The sequence below is a fragment of the Triturus cristatus genome, chromosome 2_2, assembly GCF_964204655.1.
Source record: "Triturus cristatus chromosome 2_2, aTriCri1.1, whole genome shotgun sequence".
Lineage (NCBI taxonomy): Eukaryota > Metazoa > Chordata > Amphibia > Caudata > Salamandridae > Triturus > Triturus cristatus.
In genome coordinates this window covers 323,178,234-323,191,443 of record NC_140582.1, presented here as the reverse complement: position 1 = coordinate 323,191,443, position 13,210 = coordinate 323,178,234, and the positions used below count along the sequence as shown (strand labels likewise).

Genomic DNA, 13,210 nt, shown 5'->3' with positions numbered 1-13,210 from the left:
TGTTGCTGGGCTGAAGAGAAAAGAATTCAAATAACCAAGTTTTAAGATGTTTGCAAAATAGCACCACGGAGAGGTGCAGTGTCTTAAGAATTGCGGTATGGCATTCCAAAGTTTAGGACCCAGGTATGTAAACGAGCATCCTCCAAGGGCATATTATCAAGCTCATTATCGCCGCTTTAGCGGTAGTTTTCTGCCGCTAAAGCGGCGATAATTTTTAATGCCGTCCTTGATAATATGCTCCATAGAAAGAGGAAAAATGAGGAGATAAAAGATATTTCTCCTCGTTGTGCCTCCCTTATGCCTCTCCTGGGGAGGCGTAAGTTTTTGACGCTGCCTCAGACTTACGAGTTCTTGTAAATCTGGGGTAGTGTCAAAAAGCCATGCATGTTGTTGGGAACGCCGCCCCAGCACCACCCATGGAACGCCCCTTTCAAGCAATTTTCTGCGTGAAAGGGGCACATATTTATAACGTGGCTTTACGTGGCCTTATAAATATGCCAGTGCCACATTGCGCCACCGAAATGTAAAAAAAGTGACGTTCCGGCAGCGCAATAGTGCCGGTAGGGCTATGTTTGCTAGTGGAGACTCCAATTCCTTGTCCCACTCCTCCCGCCACTTCCCAGACACCGTTGTCCTACCCGCTTTCAGGGTCACATTCAGGCAGGATGTAATACATTTAAAGGAGCTCGGATCTAGGATCACTCCGAGTACATGAGACTGCTCTGGTTCCTCCAGGAAGGTAGGCTAGATGAACTGTATTTGAAATACTCGCATACTGTAAATACTGTCAATCATCAACCCCGTAGTGCATTCCCATATCCCTCAGAGACATGTCATACAATGTTTTCTGTACCTAGCCAAGGATTGCATCTAAAAGCAGGCTCTCGGTCTAAGTTCGGAACAGGCAAACATGCAAATGGTAACTATGCACAAGTGTGATTACTACATTGAAATGGAAATGAAACGTGGAAGATCTTTATCAAGAGACACAAATTTAAGAGGACTGTTTACCACTTTCCAAATTCACTGTTTGCCATCACTTTATCTGCCTCTTTAGGGATACCAGAACATGTGACCCTGTTGTAGGAGAGTAGGGTCTGCAATCCTATGATCACCCAGATTTTTTGCTTTTGCTTCATTGGTTTACGACTTTCCCTGGCTGTGGGCCTGCCAATCAGACCCACAGCCTAGCTGTTCTCTCTCGAAATTAACACACATGTACATTAGGTGCATCCACTAATTGGAACTGGGCCGCCTTATCAGTCCCTGTATCAGCATACCACAGGTATCCAGGGCATCGGTGTACCCAGGGCCTACCAGGGGCTGCAGCATGTATTATGCCACCCCTGGATGGCCGCCCAAATTTGACACAACTGGCTGCACGACAGCTGGGGCAAGGTGGTGTAATCACCCGTTGCTGTAGGTGTAGTATTCCTATACCTAACCCTAAAATGGACACATGGATTCTATCAGTCACTCCTATGGCAGGCCTTATCAATCCTGAAGGCAGAGTGCTGGGGATCATGTGGGACGGTGCTCTGGCGCGAGCTGAGCCCGTCGACGGCTTGCGGAACCAAGTCCTAAATAGCCGTTCCATGGTGACGCGGGCCAACTACCTTAAAATGCATTATAATCCTTGCGGTTATTTGCTAACTTTGGCATCGCATCACCTACACATGTCGAGTAAGGTGTCATACGAATTGGAATACGAACCACTCGCCAATTCTGGCGACGGGGTTAGCATTCCCCCCTTTTAGAGGGGCACGACATGGAAGTAACCTTGAACCCCGGTTAAAGTTGACTCAAGCCTCAGCATCACAAAATGGATGCTGCCACCAGACACAAGTCTGACCTCCTGCTGCTGGGAGACCTTCCAGCGAGGGGAGCTTGGACAAAGGGTTTCCTGTCGAGGGCGGTGTTAGCACCATCCCAGACAGGGTTTGTGTATCCCAGGTAGGCAGGGCTGAAAGGAAGGTGATTGCAAGTGGCACCCCGGTGCTCACTGTGCATAGCCCGGCTCAAACCAGTTTCGGGGGCACACCAGCCCCTGAGCTGGGGCGAAGCCGGACAAAGGATAGGGGTGTAACCACCCCCCTCCTGGCCCCACCCATAGGTAGGACCTAGTCACAGGCCAGCCCCTTTTTCCTAGAATAAGGGTGGGAGCGGGTCCCCTTCCCAAATTGGATAATTCTGAATCTTGAACTACTTTCCACGAAAGGAACTCTTGACTTTTCTGAAGACTCTCCCTTGTGGCTAAGGAGTAGCCACCCTGCACCAGCAGGCACCAACTAAGCGCTTGCGGTTTGCTGTACGTCTCTCCCACGGATCAAGACTGCCCAGCTCGACGAGACCCGGGTTCCCTGCCATCTCTGACCTCTACCTACATCGTCAGCCCAGCTGAGATTCATAGGTGTGACGAGACCTGCGGGACCGGCCATCTTCAGAACCTGCACGACGCTTATCTAACACGCCCACCGAGGGACCCTCGAGTGAGTGTACCTAGGGTTTGAGAAGCCCTAACCCTGAGCGGCTCCAGCACCGAAGTCCGCCTCCCCAGCATCCACGAGATCTGCGTGGGGGCCCTTCTGCTCCTTGCTGTTCACCGCGTTGTCCGACCACTCGCCGACCGGCTTGTGGCCCTCTTCACGACGCACCACGATAGCTTGTTTTTCATCACTGGTCTGGTTGCCCAGACTGGCCCTTGCTCCCCTTCAACAGAGGAGTACCTCGGACCCTCCTGGTCCACTCCAGACGCCATCTTGACTCCCCCGCGTGGGTTTGCCACTGCCAAGACCTGCTGCCCCACTCCTGGTCCCAGCACCATCGACAGCAGACACCTTCGTGGGACAGCTCGCCCTCCATCCTGGTCGCCGCCGCGCCTCCTGGTCCGAGGAACAGCCGAGTCCGACGTCATCCACTCACCTGGTCGAGGTGACTTCAGCCGGTACCTTCCTGGTACCCACACGATCGCTGGCTAGCGGTTGAGAACTGAGTCCCCTCTGCTTTCAGGTTTCCTTCAACACCGATCCAGGCTTGGATCTCGCTGAAACATCGACACTGGTCGCCTGCCAGCAACTTCTTCTTTCAGGCTCCTGAGACTACAACGAGGACTCCCGACATCTTGCCGAACCTCACGCAGCCGCAGCCTCTGGGCTAGGTAACTCGAGCATTTCGGTGCTCCATCGCAGGTTCGCTCTACAAGTGTCCAGTTCCTTTTTCGTTTAGTCCCACTGATCGGATCACTCCGGAATCAGTAACTCCAGACTCTAACCACTCGCATTTCACTGTTAGCGTAGATGGTTTCTCGTGCCCTTCGGGCATTTGTGTAAATTGTGCAACTGAAGTATTTTCTAAGAGTTTTGTAGTGTGCTTAGCTCCCTGACTCATAAAGAGCCAGGGTAGTCTTGTTATAAATAAATATCTTTTATTTTCATAACAACTTGTGTGGTGTCCTTTCACTTGACGTTCAAGGGGTATATGTGATGGTAAACAGCTGGCTTAACACGCCCTCTAGAGTTTAGCCTAAAGACTGCTCGTATCCACGCTACTAGGATAGCTGGTCTAAAAGGTTGACTTACAACCAATCATCAATAAGGGTCGTTTGGAATGATACACAGTGATCACTAGAATAGTGAGCACTACATATCAGGCCAACTTCTCACACCTGTGCTCCTTGTTTATGGATTGTAAGACTTTAGTGTGAGAAAGCAAAAGATACACAATTGAAGCTGGTCCTAGGATGCTTGTTTCCAGTCCAGGGAGGACCTGGCCTGGTAGTTCGGGCTGGACTGTTCCCATTGGGCACAGGGTCAAGACTGATTTGCATATGGCTGGGTTTAAACTGGAATGGCACGGTGAGCAAAAAAACTATGGATTTAGGCCGAGATCTCTGTACTGGGGTGAATGTTTGACATTGTTCTGCATTCTGTCCATCAACTGTTGTTTTTGCAGACTTTAGTGTGAGTTATTCAGGATAATATGAACGCCCTGACATGGCGGTGCACCTGAGTGATGAGGTCCAGTATGACAATTTTACCTTCCTGCAGTAACAGGGAGTGTGAATGAATTAATTTGTATTAATATTATTGCAATGGACTTTCATGGAGGGCCGGCCAGAGGGCATGGACCAAGCTCAACCAGAGAAAATGGAGCTTAACTCTGTATTTATCATGTTACAATAGGCAGGGGTCTGTGGTAAGAGTGGTAAGAGTGACTAGGCGAAGGACCGTGATGGATAAGATACCAGATGAGGCTCACTATCGCAATGCAGGTTACAGCAGAACACATCTCAGATTATTAACAACTGACCTTTCTTTGACCAGCTGCTGTCTTGCCTAACCATTGGGGTACTTTAGTGTTTAATATTCTCAGCCTGTTAGAGTGAAGGAAGGGGGCAGGGTGTCAGACCCTCACTTAGAAATTGTCAAGTAATTTTCAATGATTTTGGCAGTTCCAATACTGCTCAGTAAATATTGGAAATTATCTTATGCTAATTGGGAATAATCAGAGAATGGGTTTCATGCCTTTTCGGGTGAGGGTGTTAGATGGTCAGCTGTAGCTCACACTTGCACTCACCAGATAACCAGTAGGTTGTTTGCAGGACACATTCTTGAAGGAAAACCTGATGCAAGAAGGGAAAGTACCCTCTAAGGACATTTGCTCAGACAACATTTAAAAAGTGTGGAGATCTCCAAATCTGAGGGAGGATGAGAATTCAAAATAGCGAGAAATGCTCAGGTGAAACCTAACAATGTCTGCGAAATATGGCTCCGAGAACCAGCCAACACACTTTTCTTGTGCTGGGTAAGAAGGTGATACTACTGAAGCGAGAGCCTTCTGGTAGATGTTGCAGTGTCGCTCCAGTTAAGACACTGAATTTGTTCACTCAACAGGGTTGGCAACATCTATTATTTGCACTCTAGATTCAGGGATTGAACCTGTCACTCTACTTTTGCTTGATAGATGGCTGATTGGGCAATTTCTATCAGTGGTGGCCGGCACAGGTAAGAGCGGTGGGGTGGGGCGAGCGGGGTGTCGAAAGATGACGGGGTAGGTAAAATGTGATCAAAAATAAAATAAAACCACTTACCTTGCACTCGCTGCATCGCCGACTCGGCGATGTGGCGTGCGCAAGGTAAGTGGTTTTAATTGTTATTTTACCTACCCAGTCATCATTCGACTTCCCCCCTCACTCCGCCCTGCCCCTGCCCCACCTCACCGCCTCACCACCCTACCACTCTTACCTGTGCCGGCCGCCACTGATTTCTATTTCAAAATGTGTAAAACACTAGATTTGGTCATTTGTGGCTCAGGTTACTTAGTTCTAGCTACAGTTAACTCTCAAACCCAAGCTCTCGTCCTTGTAAATGAAAAGAGAGGGTTTTACATGAAAAATACGAATGTATTATATGAGTCTTGGAGATCCCCATGAATTAAAAGTGTGAATAAACATGAAGACTGTAAAATAGGACACGCACCACAGACCGTGTGTGTCATGGGTGTTCCGCTGACCAAGGGGCTCCACCTCACCCCAGACTACCAGACTCCAGACAGAACTCGGCTGTCATTAAAATGGCCCTAAAATAGAAAGCTATAACTGCACTGTCATTGAATTGAGGTTTGATTGTTGGGGGCAGGCTTGTGGTTGAGCAGTTAAGTTGCCAGCGGTGTGCTTGCTCCACATGCCTGGGCACCCCATCATTTTGCGTTCCTCCACTGGCTTGGAATGCTTTTTAGTTCTATGTATGTTTGAATCTGACTTAACTATTCATTGGAAAGCCTGTATCTCTACTGGCTTAAACAATTCCCTACCTGAACCGTGTAGGTCTTTGGAATAAAATATGTACATTGTTGTTACCATACAAATGTATTTTCTATTTATACATTGTGTATTTAACGTTGCTGCTAATGACAAAAGTTTCCCAGTGACAATCTGAGGCCCAAAATGGCGTCGTCAACAAAGTCTCTTTTATGTATGTTCTTTATTAATGGTCTGTTGAGGTTTCTGGGAAAGCATTTTTCGGCAGCTGGTATTTGCATCTATCTTGTATTTTTATTAAAAAATGTGACTCCCAAGTGAATGTTCTTGGGCTATTTTCAGTCAGTGAGTTCCTGGGAAGTAGCAAATAAAAAGTCCATGCATATTTAGAGCATATAGTCTATCACATCAGTGAAATCCTATGGCAGTATTAGTATGTTAACTCTGTCTGTGGGTCCTATAGAGTTTTACTGTCGTACTAGGGGGCGCGAAACATTCCAGCAAAGATTCAGTGTTGAAATTCACTATGAACTTGGTTCTATGTGCGCTAATAAAGTAACACGTACTCCAATAATATATTCACTCTGGACATTCTGCTTAGCTATTACCACATTTACCAAATAATTATCCACACCCCTACCATCCAAAGCATGACAGGTGTAGAAATTAAACCAAAAATAGGATTAGCGTGAATACATGTATTATACAGAAATGTTCTTGATTAACGCGTTAGTACTACGAGTTAACTTTTGTCAACACAAACATTTCCAGCAGTGTAAATTATCTTGGTATGCAAGGGCAATATTTGCGATAAAACAATACACATACATCAGCTCCCAGCTTTGCTGGCGACCCAATAGTTTCATAAAAGATCCCTTTGTCTTTATTTTTTGCTGAACAATGGACATCACTTTTGGGAGGAGCCTGTTTATGTCACCATGTGCACATTTACTGTTCGTGGATATACTGTTACAGAATAGGCTTCTGATCTGAAAACTTTAAATCTCTCTAGATACTTTTACATTATAAAGTACACCTCTTAAAAAAAAAAAGAGAGAGATGCGATTCATTTACAATATTTGAAAGTATATGTTTTTAATGTGGCTTTTTTAATGGGGTTTAATTATTTCCTCCACTGATCAGTCTAGAGTTTTAGAGCAGGTGCCTGAAGAATCTTTTGGACAAGAATGCTTGAAAACAACATTTTATTTTACTTGTTTTAGAAACAGGCGTTTACAGATAGTGTCAGGGCACACATATGCATCAGGCGTTTACTGTCTGGTTCTAGTGACACTAAACACGAACAGGTCTTTACTTAGTTTTGGGAACGTGTACTTATATAGGGAGTTGGTCATGGCCGCCTGCTCTTGTTTGACATATGTTCACAGAGGCCTCGCCTTTGGGAATGGAAGGGTGATTGTGGGTCTGGCGTTGTGCTATGATGTGGTTTCATGAAGCTGGGGGTGACCTCAGCTGCTGACACAAGCACAGCTTTTCTTGATGTGTGGTGCACAGGCGTGTCCTACCCCTCAGAATCCACCACTAATTACCATGGTTCATTTCTCCTGCATCTATTTATAGTTTTAGCTTTGGCAAACGTGTTTATGCCACGTTTCTCTTTCTGCTGACATCTCGGATCTTCTTCAGGTAAAATGTTGCATTTGCCTATCTATATATTGAGGTGTAATAACCCCTTTCACTAGCCCTATTTTTCTCCGTCTTTAACCACCCCCTTTTACTCTTCACCCTACCCTAATATCTTTTAATCAGATGTTTAGCAAACTTTTCAACAACAAAAAAACCCAGCTGTTTCCACCTCTCCATCCAACTATCAAACCATCATTTAGCGCAATAGTTTAGCACAAAAAGTGTTCTTGCAACCATTTGGGATGCGAGGGTGCATTCCATGCTAATAAATAGCGCAAAAAACAATTCCACAAACAACAGCTGCTCTCATTGTTTCCATTCCATTTTCTGCGTCACTAAAATTTTGATGTGAAGGCGGCGTAATCACGCCAGGTAATGCAATTGCATAATTTCTGGAAGTATTCTCACCTATGTATTGCACTGCGAAACGTGCAGAAAAATGCCCTAAAAGACCCAATTCTGAAGGAGAGGGAGTATTTATTCGTACAGATTTGCAGGAAACATAAATCCAGGGTTGCACCACACCCTTAAGAAGGCATCGGCATTACCACATTAGGGTATTATTCCTGGATGTAGCCATAGCCCATAAATACATTTCTTTGTCATATTCAAGACAATATCACAACAAATAAAGGCACCAGCAGGGATCGTGTCTCTATAGAGACAATCCAATGTATTTTTTACACTTAGACAGATAGTCAGCACCACGTTTACAGAACTGACTTTCTGTGTCTTGTGCTTATGTCTGTTGACATTTAATTAAGAGGTTTTCAGGCCGACTTGTGAAAACACTTGGCAGGCTCTACTGCACTTAGTTTTGCAGTTTTTACAATGTGGCTTCTTGTGACTCTTGCAGAGCGAGGCTCATACCTTGTGACCTGCTTGAGCCTCTTTGCTAAGTAAACAGCTGGCAGGTACAGAGCCTGCTGCTTCTTGGGTCAGTATAGCTCTTCAGAAGAGAACACAATGCCAGGCCGTCACAAAAACACCACGGCAACAGCCCTTAATGTGCTCTCACTAGCTCAAATCCAATTTAGAAAAACCTGTTTACTGTTCATTGTCAGAGAAACAGAGCAGATTTCTACCAGAGCAAGGGAGTAGCCAGAAAATCAAAATCTCCCCCACACACTTGGATCCATCTCTCGAACACCGTCAGGTGAGCAAAGCGAGTAAACTCTACATACTCTACATGAAGTTCCTTAATCCAGCCTTCTGTTCATCTATTTCTCCATCCTTTAAGCCTGTCATGCATCCATCCATCTTTTCATGTTTCCACTGTACATCCATCCTTTCACCATTCCATCCATCTAGCTTCTCATCATTGCAGTCTTGCATCCATCCTTCTACTCACACTTCCCACCATTCCTCCGTACTTTTAAACTTTCATCCAATCATTTGTTTTCATCCATTCACCAACTCACCCTCCGTTTATCAATCCACCAATTCATCCTTTCATCTTCCATCCAGCTGTCTATTCATTCATCCACCAATTTATCCAGCCTTTCATCATTACTGACACTTTCATACCACCCACCCATGTAAATCTTGTTTCCCTTGGCATCCATCAGTCCTTTTACCTTTGCATTCATCCGTTCATCCACGGTTCCTTCCTTATTTTTATATGTCCCTCCTTTTCCTCTTCCTTCCAAACCTCCCTCCCCTCTCTCTTTCATACCCCCTCTAATTTATTTGCTGTGGTTAACTCCTGATCCCTCTGCTGTTTATCATTTTCCATTACTTTTGATTTTTTAATAGCTTTCATCTGCAGAGCTGCAGCCAGGACAGGGTCATAAATAACTATAATTGTCAAAATCACCCCACTTAAGCTGTGAAATCGGGGGTTCACGACGCCACTGTACCAGATAATCTGTTCATAGGTACAGAGGAAGGTACATATGGAATTAATTGCACACCCGCAAATTGTGACTCTGCGGTCTTCGGTAATTAGCATGGGCTAATGGTAAGAGCACCCTTCCTTAGGTAGACCGGCCCTTGGGCATGACTGCCACCAGGGTCCTCACCTTTAGGAATATCGGCTTCCCTATACATGATGCAGCAAGGTGCCAGGATTGTGCAGGTGGGCAAGGGAACCCAGAGGAGCACTGAGGTTGTATATCAAACTTTGATGAGACATGCCACAGCAAGAAGTAGCAAAGCCTGCTGAGGGGGCTTCGATGGGTTTCTGTAATGGCAGCAAATGAGCCTTAGCATTCATTGGGGACAGATAGACATAGTGTTGCACGGCCCTTCTGAAGTTGTGCTTTGAAGGGAATGGTTTCACTTTGTGAAGCAGTAGTAGTTGTTATCAAGCACTCTTGTTTTTCTGTGGAAAGAAGCCCAAGTGCAATAAACAAGCTGAGGCCGGAAAGAGAAAAATAACTAAGCACATCTCGATGTCAATGGAACAACACATGGTCCACGAGGGATGGGAAAGTAACTTGGGAAATCTGCTGATAAAGTAATTCACCGTGACTTACAATCTTCAGTTGTTGGGCAGTGACGTAGATATACTGGCGATGTTATCTTTCATATCCACACATCACATCATGGCTTTCACTCTGTATGGCGCGTTATTCATTTAACAGGGAAGTATTTTTATGAGATGGACTGTGTGGCATCATTGTTTAGAACAAGTGTGGGCTTGTCCACCTTTCGTTGGCAGGCTATTGTTCACATATTGATTAGATCTCTTCTCAGCATGGTGAGCAGATAAACAGCTGAGGTCACCAGCGGGGAGTGCAGGCTTCATTTGCGACCAGTTTTAATGGGGTCCGTTTCACCTCTCCGTCCTACACACACCTGTAATTACGACCTCCAGAGTGTATAAAGGACAAAAGTGGTATTTCACCTGGACTTTTGTCAGAAATGTGTCAACAACTTTCATAATGCCACTGGAAGAGGATTAACAGTTCCCAAGAACTAGTTCCAGGTCATCTCCATCTGACCTCTCTCGGGGGCGCATTTACAAGCCTTGCGCCCCCGGTGCGTCACTTTAAAAAATAGGAAAAAGTGATGGACTGGTGGCGCAAGGGACTTGTAAATAAGCCCTAAAAAGTTCATACAAAAGAAACGTTAAAACATATTGAAAACTATTAACGATTTTGTGTTGCTTTGGCTGATGTGGAAGTGAATGGCTTTAGAAAATGCTGAAAGAGCTGTTGTAATCACTTTATCAGGTAACTCAGAATCAGCTACACAGGCTGCCTTCTGGAACTTTCCAGAACGATAGTTTAATTGAACTCAGCAGTGACTTGTCTAAAATCGACCCCAGTGTACCCTGTACGTGACAACAAACTTCCTAAAAAAATGTCATACTTACATTTGTAGAAAATAAAAAGAAGTGCAAGGTTCAGACTTATCCTCAGGAGTCCACCGCTTGCACTGCCGAATGTTGGGAATGCTGGCTGAATATGAAGGATGCCTAATCTTTATTTCACCTCGTGTCTCGTGCATCGACCACCCTGCACTACCCCAGTCTTATTCTCAGTCTTGCATGTTCTTTATCATCCTTGTTTCAGCTTTGATCAGTGTTTTCCTTTCTCTTCCTTCTTCTTCCCCTTTTCTTCCTTTCTCCTTCTTGCTCTGGGTAAAAGTCTGTTGATACATTTTTTTTGTTAATTTCTCAAAAATAAATGCCGGTGTCCACCACCCGTAGCCACCGAGACAAATTCAGCACTGATTGTTTTGCCTCTTGATGTGGTAGAACAATTGCAGTATGTGGATTGTACCTGTATTGCAGTTGTGGTCACATACGAATAGCCTATTGACATAAAATTCTGACTCTTCCCCTTTTAGGTCCGGTGCAGCTCAGCAATCGTGGCACAACGTTCTCCTGGTCGTCCATCCCTTTGAAACGAAGAGTAGGTGGCCAGCTGCTTGCTCTCTATCAGTCCAGCCCTTGCGATCAGTAGTGCTGCGTACCATGGCGTCTCCAGGATATTCCACTGAACTGAAATGCCAGGTACTCATGGGTGTCCAGGCAAAAATGTGTATATGAAAATGATATTGCACTGTGATGTTTTAGTGATGCAATGATACTTCTGCTTACAGTTTATTTAGAAATGTCATCAGATACATTTCTGCATAAGTGAGTACTGCCTGCATTGCAAAGCAAGCACTTCTATTACTAAGGGGTAGGTCAGATGGCCGGCATACTGGAGGGGTCACTTCAGCCCATTGGGGCTAACTAGCTCATCAAAATGTTGCCTTACATTGAAATGCCTACAGCAGAGACCTCAACTCAACTACATGAAGTTCTTGTTTCTGCTCAGTACTCTAATACTATTAGTAGATGCACAATGGGAAAAGAATACCTAGAAGGTCCAAAGTGTTATGAACTGGCATCAATGAACTTCTTACAATTGGCAAGGGGTCATTTCAGATTTTGTGTCCTGCACAGTGCCTGACAAAGAAGGATGGAGGTGATTTTATATATGTCCTGAAAAGGATTGTCCTGTACGTGACCTACAAATGTTCATTTAAATGAGTTTCTCAATGCGGAATTCCTTCCATATTTTTGGCGGAAGTCCTGCATGGGCCCAACCTCAATGGCTGTCTTTGTCTGTGGCTCCATCGGGATGTAGAAACTTTGAAAAAGGCTATGAACATGGAGCTGAAGATTGCCATTGTTACAAAGCGAGCAATTATGGCGAGGACATGAATAATAGATCTGGACCAACATGGTTGCAGGGGAATTGGCCTTCCCTTTCCAAAACGCCCATACATGTGACTGGATAATGATTCAGCAAACTTGTGCTAACACATGACTAAAAGGCCACCTGTGAACCATAATGTATGACTTTGCAATGGTGGTGACTTTCTGTTCCTTCTCTTAACCTAAACCTTTTTAGGTTTAGCAAGCGGCATTATTTTGGCGTTATGAGATTAAAGTGTTGTGAGTATTGCCGGGTTTGCGCGTGGATAACTCAGTAATGTAGTATATCTGCTGCACCATGCAAAAGAGGCATCTGCCGTTTTCATTGTGAACATGGATTCTGTCTTCATGGAATCCTTTCTCGAGCTGAGACTTTGTTGTCATTGTCCATTTACATATTATTATTGAGCAGTCTGATAAGCAATTCCTCAATTTCAACATGCTTGCTTCAGTATATCATAAAATATTTACTTGAACAACCTATTAGAACAATATATTGCATGTATTGTGTTCGATTGTGATTGCATTTATATAGCGCTTACTACCCCTGATGAGGCGTTGAAATGCTTTTTCTGCTAGTAGCATGCTACTCCGGAACCCATAAAGGATTAGTGTTTAATTAGTAGAGTGAAATACAAGAGTAATTGCAGTGGTGGATAGGTTAGGTTTTTGGATTGACAAGGATAGCGGATGGATTGAAGAGGAAAAAAGGTTTGCATTTATATAGCGCTGGTTACCCCTGATGGGTTGTTGAAGTGCTTTTTTGGCGAGTAGCACGCTACTCCGGAACCACATAAAGGATTATTGTTAAATTAGTATAGTGAAATATGAAAGTAAATTGAAAGGTGGATAGGTTAGTCAGTTATTTCGATTCAGAAGGATCGCGGAGGGATAGAAGAGGGAAAAAGATGTGCCCAACTTGACTAAATGAGATTGCAAAACAAGAATAAAAAAATTTCCAGACTAGTTAATTAAATGTTTCATGTAGCAAATTTGCTATTTGATGTACAGAATTGTAAAAACAAAATAAGTGAAATTGACAGCATGGAAAGCCCAAAATGTGTGTTATCTGTAAAAAAAGGTAAGCCTGGTAAAGTACAAATTTCACAGACTTCGGTAATCACAAACGCTAAAGATTTCCATGGTTTTAT

The 13,210-nt window shown here is 44.5% G+C and overlaps 1 protein-coding gene across 2 annotated transcripts in view; it reads left to right on the top strand.

The window, feature by feature from the left end:
- Positions 1-13,210, top strand: part of SGMS2 (sphingomyelin synthase 2) — a 270,340-nt gene that overhangs the window by 43,534 nt on the left and 213,596 nt on the right. For both annotated transcript variants that reach the window (XM_085641391.1, XM_085641392.1), the window contains exon 2: positions 11,201-11,366. The gene's annotated coding sequence lies outside the window, so the exon portion shown is untranslated. The remainder of the gene's footprint in view (positions 1-11,200; positions 11,367-13,210) is intronic.